This window comes from Adiantum capillus-veneris, chromosome 23, assembly GCF_014529385.1.
Source record: "Adiantum capillus-veneris isolate H3 chromosome 23, ASM1452938v2, whole genome shotgun sequence".
NCBI lineage: Eukaryota > Viridiplantae > Streptophyta > Polypodiopsida > Polypodiales > Pteridaceae > Adiantum > Adiantum capillus-veneris.
Window position 1 is genome coordinate 148,553,056 of NC_140953.1, and position 13,987 is coordinate 148,567,042.

Consider the following 13,987-nt stretch of genomic DNA (forward strand, 5'->3'; position numbering starts at 1 on the left):
TCAAAGAACACTCCAGTGAAGGTTCGATGAGGCCTGAACAGCTTCTCCATCAAGCGGTTGAATGTGGCTGGTGCATTAGTCAAGCCAAAAGGCATGACAATGTATTCGTAAAGACCAAATGTAGTACGAAATGCGGTCTTTACAATGTCTTGATCAACTATCCTTATTTGATGATAGCCACTTTTTAGGTCAATCCTACTGAAGTAGGTCGATCCTTGTAGCTTATCAAATAGGTCTTCTACCCGTGGAACGGGAAACCTATTCTTGATAGTGATCCTATTTAGTGCTCTATAATCGACACACATACGATATGTGCCGTCTTTCTTTTGCACTAATAGCACAGGTGAGCAAAATGGAGATGAGCTAGGCCTAACCATGCCCTTCTCAACTAACTCATGCACTTGCCGCATAATCTCCTCTTGTTGAGCTTGAGAAACTCTATAAGGAGATTTGTTAGGTGGTGAACTTCCTGGAAGAAGTTCAATTGCATGGTCGTCATTACCTCGTTTAGGAGGTAGCTCACAAGGGATGTCGTCAATAAAAACATCTTGAAACCCCTTGAGAAAATTGGATAACTCTAATTCCTTTTGGTTGCTTTTATTTTCTTTTGTTAAAGCATTAGGTTCATTTTGAGAATCTTTAACAAAAATCATGTACACGGAAATAGAGCTCTTTATTGACTTGTTGAAAGCTGGTGTATGTACAATGGGGATGGTGTTACCCATCTCCTTAGCATCTATATACATGTCCTTTTCCCTGAACTTAAAGGAGATTCTCCTTTCAGGAAATTTAACATCGGCAGCTAGGCGGTCAAACCATGGTGCCCCTAGGATTACATCCTCATGATTGAGAGGAGAGATAAAGAAGTCCTCTTTGTCCACATAGCCTTGGACATGAAGCCTCAATTTCCCGATTAAGGGAGTGACTGAAGCTTCTTGCCCCTTGAAGGCACTGTCTGCGGGTAGGATATCTCCCATCTCGTAGGATTGTATGCCTAGCTTGGTGGCTAACTCCATAGATATGAAATTGTGAGTAGAACTAGGGTCAAAGAGAATAAAAGCATCATGTTCTCTTACCTTTCCCCAAGCATGGCATAGAGGAGATCCTTTGTGGTGAGTTTGATGAATCTCCTCCTCTTGGATTTCAACCAAAGAAGCTCTAGGAGGATCTTGGCGGTTGTTCTTTTGGGGACAAGCGCGGTACGCATGCCCTTGTTCGCCGCACTTGAAACACCGGTTATCTTTACGATAACGCTCAAGCTCTTCAGGAGAGAGTTTATTCTTTCCTTTGTAAACTCCCTTCTCTTTAGCTTTGTTGGAATTGCCCTTAGGAGACTTTTGGACATTGTCCTTCCCCTTAGGCTCATTGGAACCCTTGTTTTCCGGGGGCTTATTATTTCTTTTACCCCCCGTTTGGAAATTGATTCGCGAGGCCACCATAGTATGGTGTATTACCGCCGATATGGTACGTGGCCTTTGGGAGTTGACATACTCCGCCATTTCTTCGGTTAAGCCGGCACAAAATTGTTGCTTTTGCTCTCCAAAATCCAACTATTTGAAGACAGTGGCTTTGAGTTGTAGGTCCCAAAACTTGTCTACATATTTATGGATGGATTCATTGGGAGAGAGCTTTAAGCTTCGCCATTCGGTGAGTACTTTCTCTTTGGCATCAGTGGCCAAAAACTGCGTCATAATGGAAGCTCTTAAAGCCTTCCATGTTCGTGGAGCTTCACCGTTGGCTCGTAGGCTAGACCACCATTGTCTGGCGGACTTTTGAAAGTGCATAGCTACATGGCGTAGCTTAGAGGACTCCGTGAAGCCCTCATCTCCAAACGCCGCATCGAATTACTGGATAAAGGCCAAAACTTTGTCTGTAGCACCGAAGGTGCCATCATAGGTAAGGAAAGAGATGCTCTTCCCTCCCTCTTTGAATTTCTTCAGCTTGGACGACCTCTTCCATGCGGCATAGGATTTCCTATGGCCTCTTCTTTTTGATGGTTCAAAAGTTGCACCATCACTTTCTTCAGAAGGTGAAGAATTTGAAGAAGGTGGAGAAGAGGGTGACCTCTTTCTCGCCTTTTTCTTGTCTTGATCTTTGTCGTCTTCACCATAGCTTTCATAAGAGGAAGAGGATGAAGAAGATGGAGAAGAGGGTGTCCTCTTTCTCGCCTTTTTCTTCTCTTGCTTTTTATCATCCCTCTTTGAATTGTGGTGAGGAGAAGAATATGATGGTCTTCTCCGCTTTGGTGGTGATGGAGAGCGTTTAGCCCGCCGTCTTCGTGGAGCCATCTCCGCCGAGGTGGCGGGAGACTCGCTTCTTTCTCGTTCCTTCGGTGGAGGCTCTTGAGTTCTCCTTTGGGAAGGAGATGCATCATCAAGAAGTAAGTTCTTGAGCCCTTCATATGGATTCTCTTCTTCTTCCCGAATCGGAGAGAGACCTCTTTTGGTAGTCTCACAAGGAGGCTTCCTAGGTGTTCTCTCGTCATGGTGATGAGCTTGGAGAATCCCGTGAGCACGGAGCTGCCGTTGCACTTCACTTTGGAGAGATGGATTGCCCATGGCTTGTTGAAGCCTAGAAACAAGATAGTTAACAAGGATTGAAGCATCATTAGTAGCTTGCTCATGAGCAAAATCAAAGTTATCAACATTAATTTCACTCTCTTTACTATTGTCAGCCATTCTAACAACTTTTAGGTGTAAACTTTTTAGGTGTACTTTGGCACTTCAAGCCCTAGTTGCTACTCCTCTTTACCCCTTTAGAAAAAGCACTCAAGCTACTGTACCCGCGGCTCGAATACCATTAATTGCAAGGAATAGAAGAGAGGGTCTTTCGACACCAAGACAGCACCGGCTCCTGTCAAGCTTCTAATAGCTCAATAGTGGTTAAGCCGTAGGCAAGCCCCGTAGGACTCCACTATTAAGACCATAGCTCTCGGCGGTGATGCCCCGTTAACTGCACAAAGGCAGGCGCACTGCAAGGCTGAAAAATCCCTATTCTACTTACTCACAGGCAATTAATAATACCAACCATTTGTAGCTAGCTTGAGGACCTCCCTTCTTGAGCAAAAAAAGAGAAACCTTGAGCTCTGATACCAATGTAACATTTAATGGCCTAAAATCTTATGTGTAGCGGAAATTAGCATGAACATAGTGGGCATTTCATTAGAATAGATTCCTAATGAGAATTACAAGAGTGCTTGGGTGGAGAGAGAGCAACAAAAAGCATAACACCTAGTTAGATAGCATCGACAATACTTTCAAAAGAGAGAGAGCAATTAAGCTATTGACAACAGTTGAGGACCGGATTTGCATGGAGCCGGTCCCCCCTCCAAAAGGCTTTGTATTATGGTTTCTCCCATCAAGAGAGACATTGTACAATACAATTCTTTGTGTTCCTTCAAGACTAGCTAGTGCAATGAAGATGGAAGCTTCATACACCAAGCAAAACACTTAATCAAACACAACTTGAATTATCCCCGTTCTCAGACCCAAGACCTCACACACCTTCGAAGATGGTGAGAGCTAGCAGGGTATGAGAGTAGATTGAGAGGAAAAAGAAGTATCTTACGAGAAAGATGTACATCTCCTCACATAATCACTCATATTAGCATAGCTTAGCTTAGTAATTAGCTTGGTAGAGAAGATGAGCATGCATTGAAGCTTGGCTCTTGGTTGGATTTGCATCCACATGCCAAGAGAGTGTTGATGTAGGCTTCTATCTCACAAGCTTGGAGTAGGTGATGAGCTCTCCATTAAAGCTTGGGAGGAGATAGAGTATTCTCCCTTCACACATGGTCAAGTGTGAGTGTGTGTGTGTCCATGCCAAGCAAAAATCAGCCCCCCCTCTCTCTTGGGCGAGCCCTAGCTGCTAAATAGGTCTGGCTTTTGCCTCATTGGACCTCCCCAGGTCAAGCCAATAGGAATTAAGCAGCATAAGTGATAGCCTTCTGACATGTGTCCCCCTTTCCCCTTTTGTGAGAGCTTTAGGTAATTAAATAATTAAACTAAACTCTCATTGGACCCCTTTGCCTCCTGGCCAATAGGAATCAGGCAAGCCATGGGGCTCCTGAATGCTCATTGGACCCCTTGGGAGACTGCCCAATAGTCTTCTAGGAGACTTAATTCTCATTGGTTTCTTTTATTAAATGTTTTTAAATTAATTAAACTAGATTTACTCTAGCTTAATTCTCATTGGTCCACTTCAAGGGTCTTCCAATAGGAATTGGGCACACCTTGTGGGCATCTGGCCTAGGGAGCTGACATGTGTCCCTCATTCCCTTTGTGTAAAGGGAGCCTGTGTGTGTGTGTGGCTTTCTCTCTCATCTCCTACCTTTGGGGCTCGCCCCCTCCCATGTAGGGATGTGAAAAGACTTTTAGGGCACACTCTAAGCATCCAATTTTCTCTAGGGTTGACCTTTGGACACAACCTTTGAATTTTGGAACCTTAGCATTTTGGAAGTCTTAATGGGCTGAACCTTAGGGTCTTTTTGGCCCATTGTTTCACATGGCTCTTTTGCAGATGGCCCCCCCTTTGGATCCCTATTTTCCCTCCTTTGGATCCCTACTGTGGCCGGTCTGCTAGCTTAACCAATATTCTAGCATTTTCTCCCTTGGCACTTCCCCACATTAAATGATCAGTTTAATATGAGAAAATCATTTAGGAGAATTAGATATTGATTATTATGACAGTACACCTTATGGAACAGGAACCTGCATTCATCCTAAAGCCGTGGCTGCACGTGATTTAAGTAAATCTTTGTCTTCTTCTGGCTGGAATGTCTGAATACAGTGAGCCACTGGTCATCGGGGATGTCATCTTCTGTAAGATCCTTTGGCAGTACCCCCTCCATGCTCAAACCATACTCATCATGAAGCTCTTGTGCTGTATAGCAGAACTTTGTCAAGATAGGGTACTCCTCCATCTTGTTTTTTCTTGCGATGTGGAAACAACACGCAAGTAAAGACATGCCCTCATTATATGCCTCATTTCAGTTGTGCAAAACAAAACACATGGAATGAAATGAATGTATGTCATTCAGGTGACAATTGCAAAATTCAGTTGTGTACAAAGCCTATTTTGGTTGTGGTTAGTATCAAATTTGGTAATGGTTAGTACCAAATTTGGTACTAACCAAATTTGGTTATGCTAACATCCCTACTGAGCTTCAACTTTGTGCTATGCTCATGCACAACATATACTGATTTTTGCACTTGCATGCATGCAAGTTAGCAATCTAAAGAGCAGCTTATACATGTAACTTTGTAACTTTCCTAAACCCTAAATTCCTAAGAATATCCCAAACATGCACATGTACTTGCTGCATGCAAAAAAAGCAAATGTATACCTCATCAGATAAAAGACATGCAGAAGCTTGCATGCATGGAAAAGAAAATGGTAAATCACCAGAAAACGCACAGCTCTCATAGCACCTACCTTTAGATGTTGTAGATGCCCGTGGAGTCTCGTCATCGGCAAAAAGAGGCCCAGGCTTAAATGAAGTCTCCATGGACACAGCAAGTTTCTCCCTCTCCACAAAGGAGGCCCCCTTGCTAGCCCTCGTATTTGGGGTGTCGATGTTCCGAGGGGATTTTGCATCCATTGTCCTCTTCTTCTTTTTCCCATTGTCCGGTGACGCTTCCGGTGACGCTTTGGCTGCTGATTTCCTCGCTGGCGTCCTCATCTTCCTGATTGTGAGTATCCGGGGAGCTTGTTACCTGCAACTGTAGTGGTTTGCAGAAGGCGATGTAGTAAGAGAGCAAGGCGGAAGCTCGAAAATGTGTTGAGCAACTGCGCCACTCACAAACGCAGTCTGTGATGGGACTTTTGGCACGGTTTCAAAACACCACTCCCATTACTTATTGCCCCACCCACGTTTTCTTTCACGGAAAGTTTAAATCATACAAATTTCCCTCCTACCATTCTTTAACATAGATGAAAAAAAAGGCTCCCTCCAAAGTGTGGACATATGTAGAAGTACCAACCAGGTAGAAGCAAAATAGGTCCTTTTTTTGTACCACCAAACCATGCTTTCACCCTGTATCCTTTTTTTTATGGAGTCATCATGTGACTAGAGAAGTAGATAGGGTGCATTAAAGAGGTTTGAGGATCCTTTTGCATCAATACCGCCCCAAGTGTGTCATTGCCCACACCAAGGTTTACATAAAATGGCTCGTCCTACTCTGGAGGTGCAATGGTGGGAAGTGAGGCGAGAATTTCTTTTACCTCATGGAACTGTTGTTCATTTTCTTCATTCCAAGTGAAGATCTCTTGATGGGTAAGTTGTTGTGAACCACTTGAGAGAGCAGGTGAATGAACCTACTCAAACACCTCACCTTTTGTGAAGAAAAAGAGACCAATTTCTTTGTTGTGGTGTAAGAGGGCAAAGCCACCAAAGCTTGAACCTTGCTTGGGTCAGCTTCAATGCCCTTGACAGAGATCACATGGCCAAGAAGAGTAACCTTGCTTCCACCAGTGTGGCATTTCTCCACGTTGAGTTGGCCACCGAAAGCTTGCAGCCTACCTAGACCTTCATAAATATTCTCCAAATGAAGAGCGCGAGAGCTATAGATACAAAAGTCATCAATAAAAACACGAATTGATTTTCCAAAGGATGGCTGAAAAACAAATTTCACATAGCGCTGAAAAATGACTGGAGCATTGGTGAGACCAAAAGGCATAACTCTATAAGCAAAACATCCCCATGGTCTGATAAAGGTTGTCTTCTTTTTATCTTCTTTAGCAATGCTAATTTGGAAGTAGCCTGAGTAGCCATCGCACACCATGTAGCGCTCATGTCCTGCTACCTCATTGATAATTTCATCTTAAAAAGGAAGAGGAAAATGGTCCCTCTTTGTGGCTCCATTAAGGGGCTTGTAATTAACACAAACCCTCCCTTTACCATTCTTCTTTGGTGTGACTACCACTGGAGAAACCCACTCTGAGTCTTCAACAGGATAGATGAAACCTGCTTCTAGGAGTTTTCTTTCCTCTTTGAGCAAGGCCTCTTGTTGAATTATTCCTAGCCGCCTGAGCTTTTTGCAATATAGGTTTACTTTCCTCCTTGAGCTTAATGTGATGTTGAGCTACTGTGATGCCAGTGATTTTATCATATTCATCAATGAGCAATGTGGTAAAATTACTCAGCATCAAAATACTTCACGCTCCTTCCCACACAACTCACTAGAGAGCATTCGATGTAGCTTAGTTGCTTCTACCAGCGGTTGCATACCTGTCTCCCCTTGGTTTGATGATGATGCATCACGTTGTTCCATCCTCTTAGGGTCCTTGAGAATGAACCCCATCACCTCAATGCTATTGTCGCTTTCTTCAATCACTGTTGACACCTCCTCTGAAGTAATTGAAGAGTGTAAATTGCATGAACTTGGCTGCATTTTCACCCACATAAATCATTTGTAGTCATGATAGCAAGCGAAGAACCGCTATCGTCTTACACATTTCCGCAACTTATTGACTCAATAAAACTCCCACATTGACGAGCACCTAAAGAAGCCATGAAAAAAATGCAACACATGCTGTGACAAAAATGAAGATTAGTTCATATACACGGTTTTTATTAGTGCAGCATAACGAGAAGTGCTAAGATGTATACAAAGACAGACAATGAGACTACTACAAATCTCTAAATGCAAGATGGAAACAAAAACCAGTATGGAGAGTGAGCAAAGATACAAGAACATTGGAAATAGGAATGAAGCTCACTGTCCTTACCAACACATATGCTGAAGAAGCCTATCTATGGTTGCTTGTACAGTGCAGGGCCAATGCCAAATTTTTGTGTGTGCTCTTGGCTATGGTCTACAGCTCGCCATTTGACCAAGTTTGCAAAGAATTGATGCACTTTAAGCTTGGCAAGGGCCTTAAGTCTTTATGAGAGGCTTCTATGGGAGATGTCTATCTTGATGTCAATATCCATTGTTATGCCCGATCTTCTTGCAGAGGTGACTGAGGGTAGAGCGTCATTTAGACTGTGATGAATGAGGTTGCACCAACGGGCTTCATAGGCATTGGGTATTGCTTGAGGTAGAGCCAGTAAGTGAGCATAATCACTTGTCAAGTTAAGGGTTAAGGATGGGGAGATCCAAGCTCGACGGCTCCGGCGAGGAGCTCCAACATCGATTGATATGATAGAAATATCATATGATAGAAATATCTGCGTGGGAATCAGTTCATGTTCAAAAAAATTGAAAGTTATAAAAAACAAACTTTAAAATCATCGACAATGAGGACGAGATGGCCATCACGTGGAGCCGCCCACCATGTTGAAGAAAAGGACCATTGGTTGCCATGCGGAGAGAGTTCTCGAGGCCACCCACTTGCAGAGGGCCAACAATAGAGGGGAGGAGCTGGCGAGTGCTATACTGCTGGGGAGGTAGGGAAACATCTCACAAAGGGAGAGCTACAGAGAGGATTCGGGAACAGGTCGAAAGAGAGGGAGCTCGAGAGGGATCTCATAACGGGCCTGCTCTTCATCTGGTTAAGAAGGCTGGGCAGGAGTGGCCAGCACAGGAGAGGATTGAGGGGGAGCAGATGAAGCTATTGTAGAGCATGTCGAGGGGTAGCACTACCGAGTGGAGGTAGAGGTTGGGGGCAACCTACAGCAAGAGGCAGCCAGAGAGGTGAGAGAGCTCAAGAGCAACGGCGGGTCGAGCAAAGCCGCCATGAAACGAAAGGAGCTCAGCTTTCCTTGGGGGCAAGAAGGGTGAGCTACGTCTTCAGGAGCTCCGAGTGCAGCGCCAAGAGGTCCTAGCTGATCAAGGGAGCACAGGTGGAGAGGCACGTTAAAGCAAGGGAAACTGTCATAGGAGTAGAAGGACCCCTATATTCTGAGCATTGCAGGAGACCGTAGAAAACCCATGCGAAGCCAATAGGAAGGGAAGATCTTAAAGCTCGCCCTGAAGGCATCAAGAGTAGGAGCAGTGGCCAATTTCCTAAGTCAATCAATGGTGGTATTTCAGAAGAAGAAGCGATTTCACAAGCATTTTCTCTTGTGGCCCTTTTTAAAAGGAGATCTAATGAAGGGGTCACCAAAGGGGAGCCATCGAGGAGCATTCAGGGAAAGATTCAATTGAGAAAACCGAGCGACAATGATAGACCAAAGGCCAAAGGTTTAGTTGTGCAACGAAAGGTAGAAGGGCATCTCCAAGGCTCATCATCAGAGAGCACCCACGGCATCAAGCATTTAGTTTAAAGTTCTTTCGACTTGAGTTCAATGATTCTATGTAGATATGATCATTTTTGGTTTAATATGCTTTCAGTTTTGGCACAAAAACATCACCATATATGTGAGTATTATAAGTTCGAGGGGTACCAAAGCTTGTGGATATCCGGTGTGTGCAAGTCTACAAGCTTGAAGGCATATATATTCCTGAGGACACACACTCTCATGTTCTCTCCAAACTCATGTGTCCTCAGTTACAGCCAGGTGATGTTGACAAGAGCCTTAGAGTGATGGGAATGCTCGAGCAGCTGTACTATCTATTTGAATGCTTGACGATGTGGGCGAGCTATTGAGAGGTAGTATCTTGCTCTACCCTTTTTCCTGTCATCGTTTTGGTGCCCCCACGGAGGATCGAACTCTAGAAATTCAGTTCACAATGGTCTTGTGCTACAGGTGATCCAATATGGATATGGCTGCAAGCAGGTTCTTCACAGGTGCCCAACATGAAGATATTGTGGCATGGTTTCTCCTTGTGGAGTACGAGTTTGCTCAATTGGAGTTTTATGATGACGAGTCGCAAGCAGATTTATGCATGGCAAGGGCTTCTTTGTGATGCATGTTACCTTTATTCCATGCTATCTGAGGATGAACAATGGAGTTGGCAAAGCATGAAAAGGGCTCTTTTTCTAGCTTTCTATGATCCTCCAAAGTTGTTTTGTACCATTGAGAATGGCTCTCAACTCATCGAGCCTTGGAGAGAACTTCAGGCAGTATAGTGGGAGAGCTTGGAGACCTCGGCATCTCAGGTATGCTTGCCCCATGATGGGTTTGGTTTTGATATGCATAGTGGAATGGTTACATTTGATGATGAGGGTTATGAGAGCGACAAAGAAACGTCTTCATGTAGTGATGGTGGGGAGAGCTTTGATGACGAGTTAAGGTCTTTTATCCTTTCCGAGTTTAAAGACAAGGAGGCAATTCATCAAAGTTTGAAAGCCTTGGAAGTCAAAGCTGGGTTTAAAGAGAGTGATAGTGAGACAGCGAGCACTTGTGACCTATCATTAGGTGGAAATGACACGGAGGTTATGCATGACAAGGCAAATGGTTTAACTGTTTCGGAAAATATGTATAATAGTGTGTATGAGGATACTTCATTTTTTATCCGGTTTTGAAAAAATCCCAAAATTTTGAAATTTTTCAAAATTTTCAAAACTCAAATCTTATCTTCTTAAAACCCCCTAAACCTATTTTATGGTCAAAAAAAGAGTTTTTGACCTCAAAAAATCAAAACGTGCACCCAAAAACCCTAAAATTCAAAAACTTTAAAAAACTTTTGAAACATCTTTTTTTACTATCCAGACCCCCCCCCAAAAGTAGTCCTTAAGCAAAAAGTGATTTCCTCTCTCTAGAACCCCTTTTCTAACCCCTCCTTGGTTGCAACCATCACACTCACCCTTTACTCCAACACTCTCTCTCTCTACACCATCTCCATTGCTGTAGTAAGGAAGCTCCTCTCTCCTCCCCTACCACCTTCCATTGCCACACCAAGCAAGGGTTATCCACCTTCTCCTCTCATTGCCACACCAAGCAAGAGTTAACCACCTTCTCCTACCACTTTATCCCACTTACATTGTAGCATCAAGCAAGGTCCTACTCCTTCTCCTAATTTTCTTTGTTTAACCATGGTCAGTTATACTTCGCAAAGGCGGCCAAAGGATGAGGTCACAACATTTGCATGCCACAACACAAGAGGTATAAATGATGAGTGGGTGCCACAAGAGTTTACCAAAGGTTCTTTGCAACCATCTGCTATTGGCCCTCATCGTGTGCGGAATCGTGCAAACTTGGATCATCATTGAAAAGGAAAGCTCCTTGGTTTCAAGAACTGCAAAGACAAGGGGACCGTAGCTATTGTGCAACACGTTTTCTCAATGTCAAGCATGCAATTGCAACAACCGCTTCGATTTCCAACACATTGTAAGTACATGTTTTAAGAATACAAAGCTAAGTGTAAAATCACAGTGTAATGTCATTATGGATTCATACTTAAGATTTGCCATGCATTTATAGTCATATTCCCATCCACATTGGTGGAGGAGCAGCCAATACATAGTCTCTCCGGCACGTTCAATGCTATACATGCGGATATTGGAGCAACAATGTTCGCACATCTTTGCCCAACCAAACTAGTTCAAAGAAGGATTTTCTTCTATTCTCACTCCTATATTGTGCCTACTTCTATAAAAGAGTTTGGAACGCTTGAACCCATCAAAGTAACTTCCTTATTAAGTATGGAGTGGCCACAACCAGATTTGTGGTCGATAGCATCTTTCAAACAAAAGATGATAATAGATGTCCAAAACTCTTTGAAAACTCTAAAGCTTCTAGGTCTGTGGGCTTGAGTTGGTGTTTGTCTATTCATTGTTTTGTGCACATTTTTAAAGAGTTCAGATTTGTGGAGACTACCACAATGCATGTATGTAAAGATGTGCAATATGAGGAATTAGGAAGACTTTTAGAAGAGGACTGGGGTTTTGTGGAGGGCATGCACAATGGAGACCAGTACCGTTGTAAGATTGGAGCTTCAGGATTGGGATGAGCTATTTAAAATCTTGTACATACGATTCCACTATGATCGTTGGATGTGCAAGCTTGGAGGGTGGACTCCATTACAAAGTGTAGACGGCGCTATTGCAATCTTTGACATTGCAGTGAGGATGCCCAACAATGCTTTGGAGGCAGTCCAAGTGAACAAGCATTGGACTCTCAGTAATGTGCAAGAACATTTGGTTATTATGGATTTTGAGGCCCTTCAACAAGCGCAATTTTGTTTACAAGGTCACAAGGTGAGAATCCTTCCACCACATTTTCAATACATCATAGTTTGTCGATCATTGGATGCTTATTGTAATGAATGTCCGTAGATTGAGAAGAGAATGGAAGAAAAATTGAAGGTCGAGGAGGACTAGGGCATGGATGGAACTATGCTATCGCTCTTATAGCTTTGTAAATCTTGCAATTTTGAAAACAATCCCCGATGTAATCAACATGATTTGCTTCGGCAAATCATGTCTTTGAATATAATTTTTCACATTGAGATGAGGGATCATTTTTTGGTGAAAGTGCCTTTTTTTGGGAAAAGTATCTTTAAGAAAGGGAACATTATAAAAGGGGGGTGGCATAACTCATTCACACTTTTCACTTTTGCAACACTTGAGCTCCTCCACTCTCTATCTGCACCCAAGGCTAGACATGGATTCCTCCATAGCCTCTGCATCTGCACCCACATCCACCCCTTTGTCATGCTTTATCCTCTTCCTTGAGGACCCCAAATACGAAGGGAAGTTGGACCTCCACACCTTCTTTACTTGTCTCCCTGACCTTGACGCCACAATTTCCCTTCACATGGATGCATTTGCCAAGATTTCTGCGTTCATGGAGGAGCACATCATAAAATATTCTATATATATCTCCCTACATGCAGGGATTTCGGCGCCTTGCGATCTTTTGTGCTACATACACAAAGGTGATTGCCCATTCTCCAGAAGGTTCCAAGAAATTACCGTCGATGCAGGCCATTTCTTGGATGAGCAAGCCCCAGGGGTGTCAGCGCTCAAGAAGTGTAAGTTGGGGATGGAGTACCTTTTTCGACTGGCAACAATCATCTTCTTGGTAAGCGAAGAAACTGATTTGGAGGAGCTCTGCCTACCACACCTTTAGGTTGGGTCCTTAATCAAGGACACCAAGGAGCAGGTGGTTGATCCCATGAACCTTGCAGCAGAAGGATAGTCACTTATGCTCGAGTACCCCAAGGGGCTCGAGGAGGTGGTAGAGACATCCATCATCGTGGCTAGCGCTAGTGACACTATAGTTCCACTACCATTGATGGATGAGGCTATCCCCGAGATGGAAATAGGGCACTTCTCCTCAATGGTAGTGGATGGGGAGGAGTATGTGTTTATCCATGATTTGGAGACATTTGGCATGTGCATGGATGAATGCTTGAGCGTGCTATGCAGCAGCACCAAATTTCCCTTAGACAATACACCAAATGTCCTTGAAAGCAAGCTCTTGCCACTTGGGGACTCTGTTACTAACACTATTGTAGTTGTGTGTGTGGAGGTCCTGGTAGCAGAGCAATTGCACGTGGCTGAGGAAGAATTCCAAGCCACGCAAGCCAAGGGTGAGGCCGCTAGGATGCCTATGCCAATACGCAACCCCCCATCTGATGATCCAAAGCTCGTAGGTGCAGTGCAAGGGAGCATTGACTTGGATGGAAAGGGCAATAGGGAGGAGGACAACAAGGAGCAGGAGGTAAACTCTATACTAATTTTCATGTAATTTTTTTTATCCTTAATTGTCTTTTCTCTCAACCTTGATTTGTTTATGACAGGACGTCGTGGAGGTTGATGATTTTTCAGCAAGGACGGGTGGCAGGCAGATGGGCTTTGGACCTCAGTCTTCCCTTGCGCATTACGTAGGACAACTCCCCCCTAGCGATGTTTCCATTGTCCATAATGAATTTACTCCCCAAGGCCATTTTATGACGTGGTCATTAAAAGCTTTGAGCAAGGTTTTGTGTTTGTGCACCGTTGCTCAAACTGCGCATCTTGTCTTCCTAGTGTGTAGATCCCTTGTATGCACAGCATTTGACACTGGCTTCCATAGTAAAGTGCTTGCCCAGATAGGGATACATGCTTCCATTGGCTCAACTGACCCAAAGGCCATAGCGTAGTCCCTCTTGACTGGGGAGTTGCCTTACGCGCAAGAGAGGCGCCAGGAAATGGTCAAGAAAATTATGAACTCCTC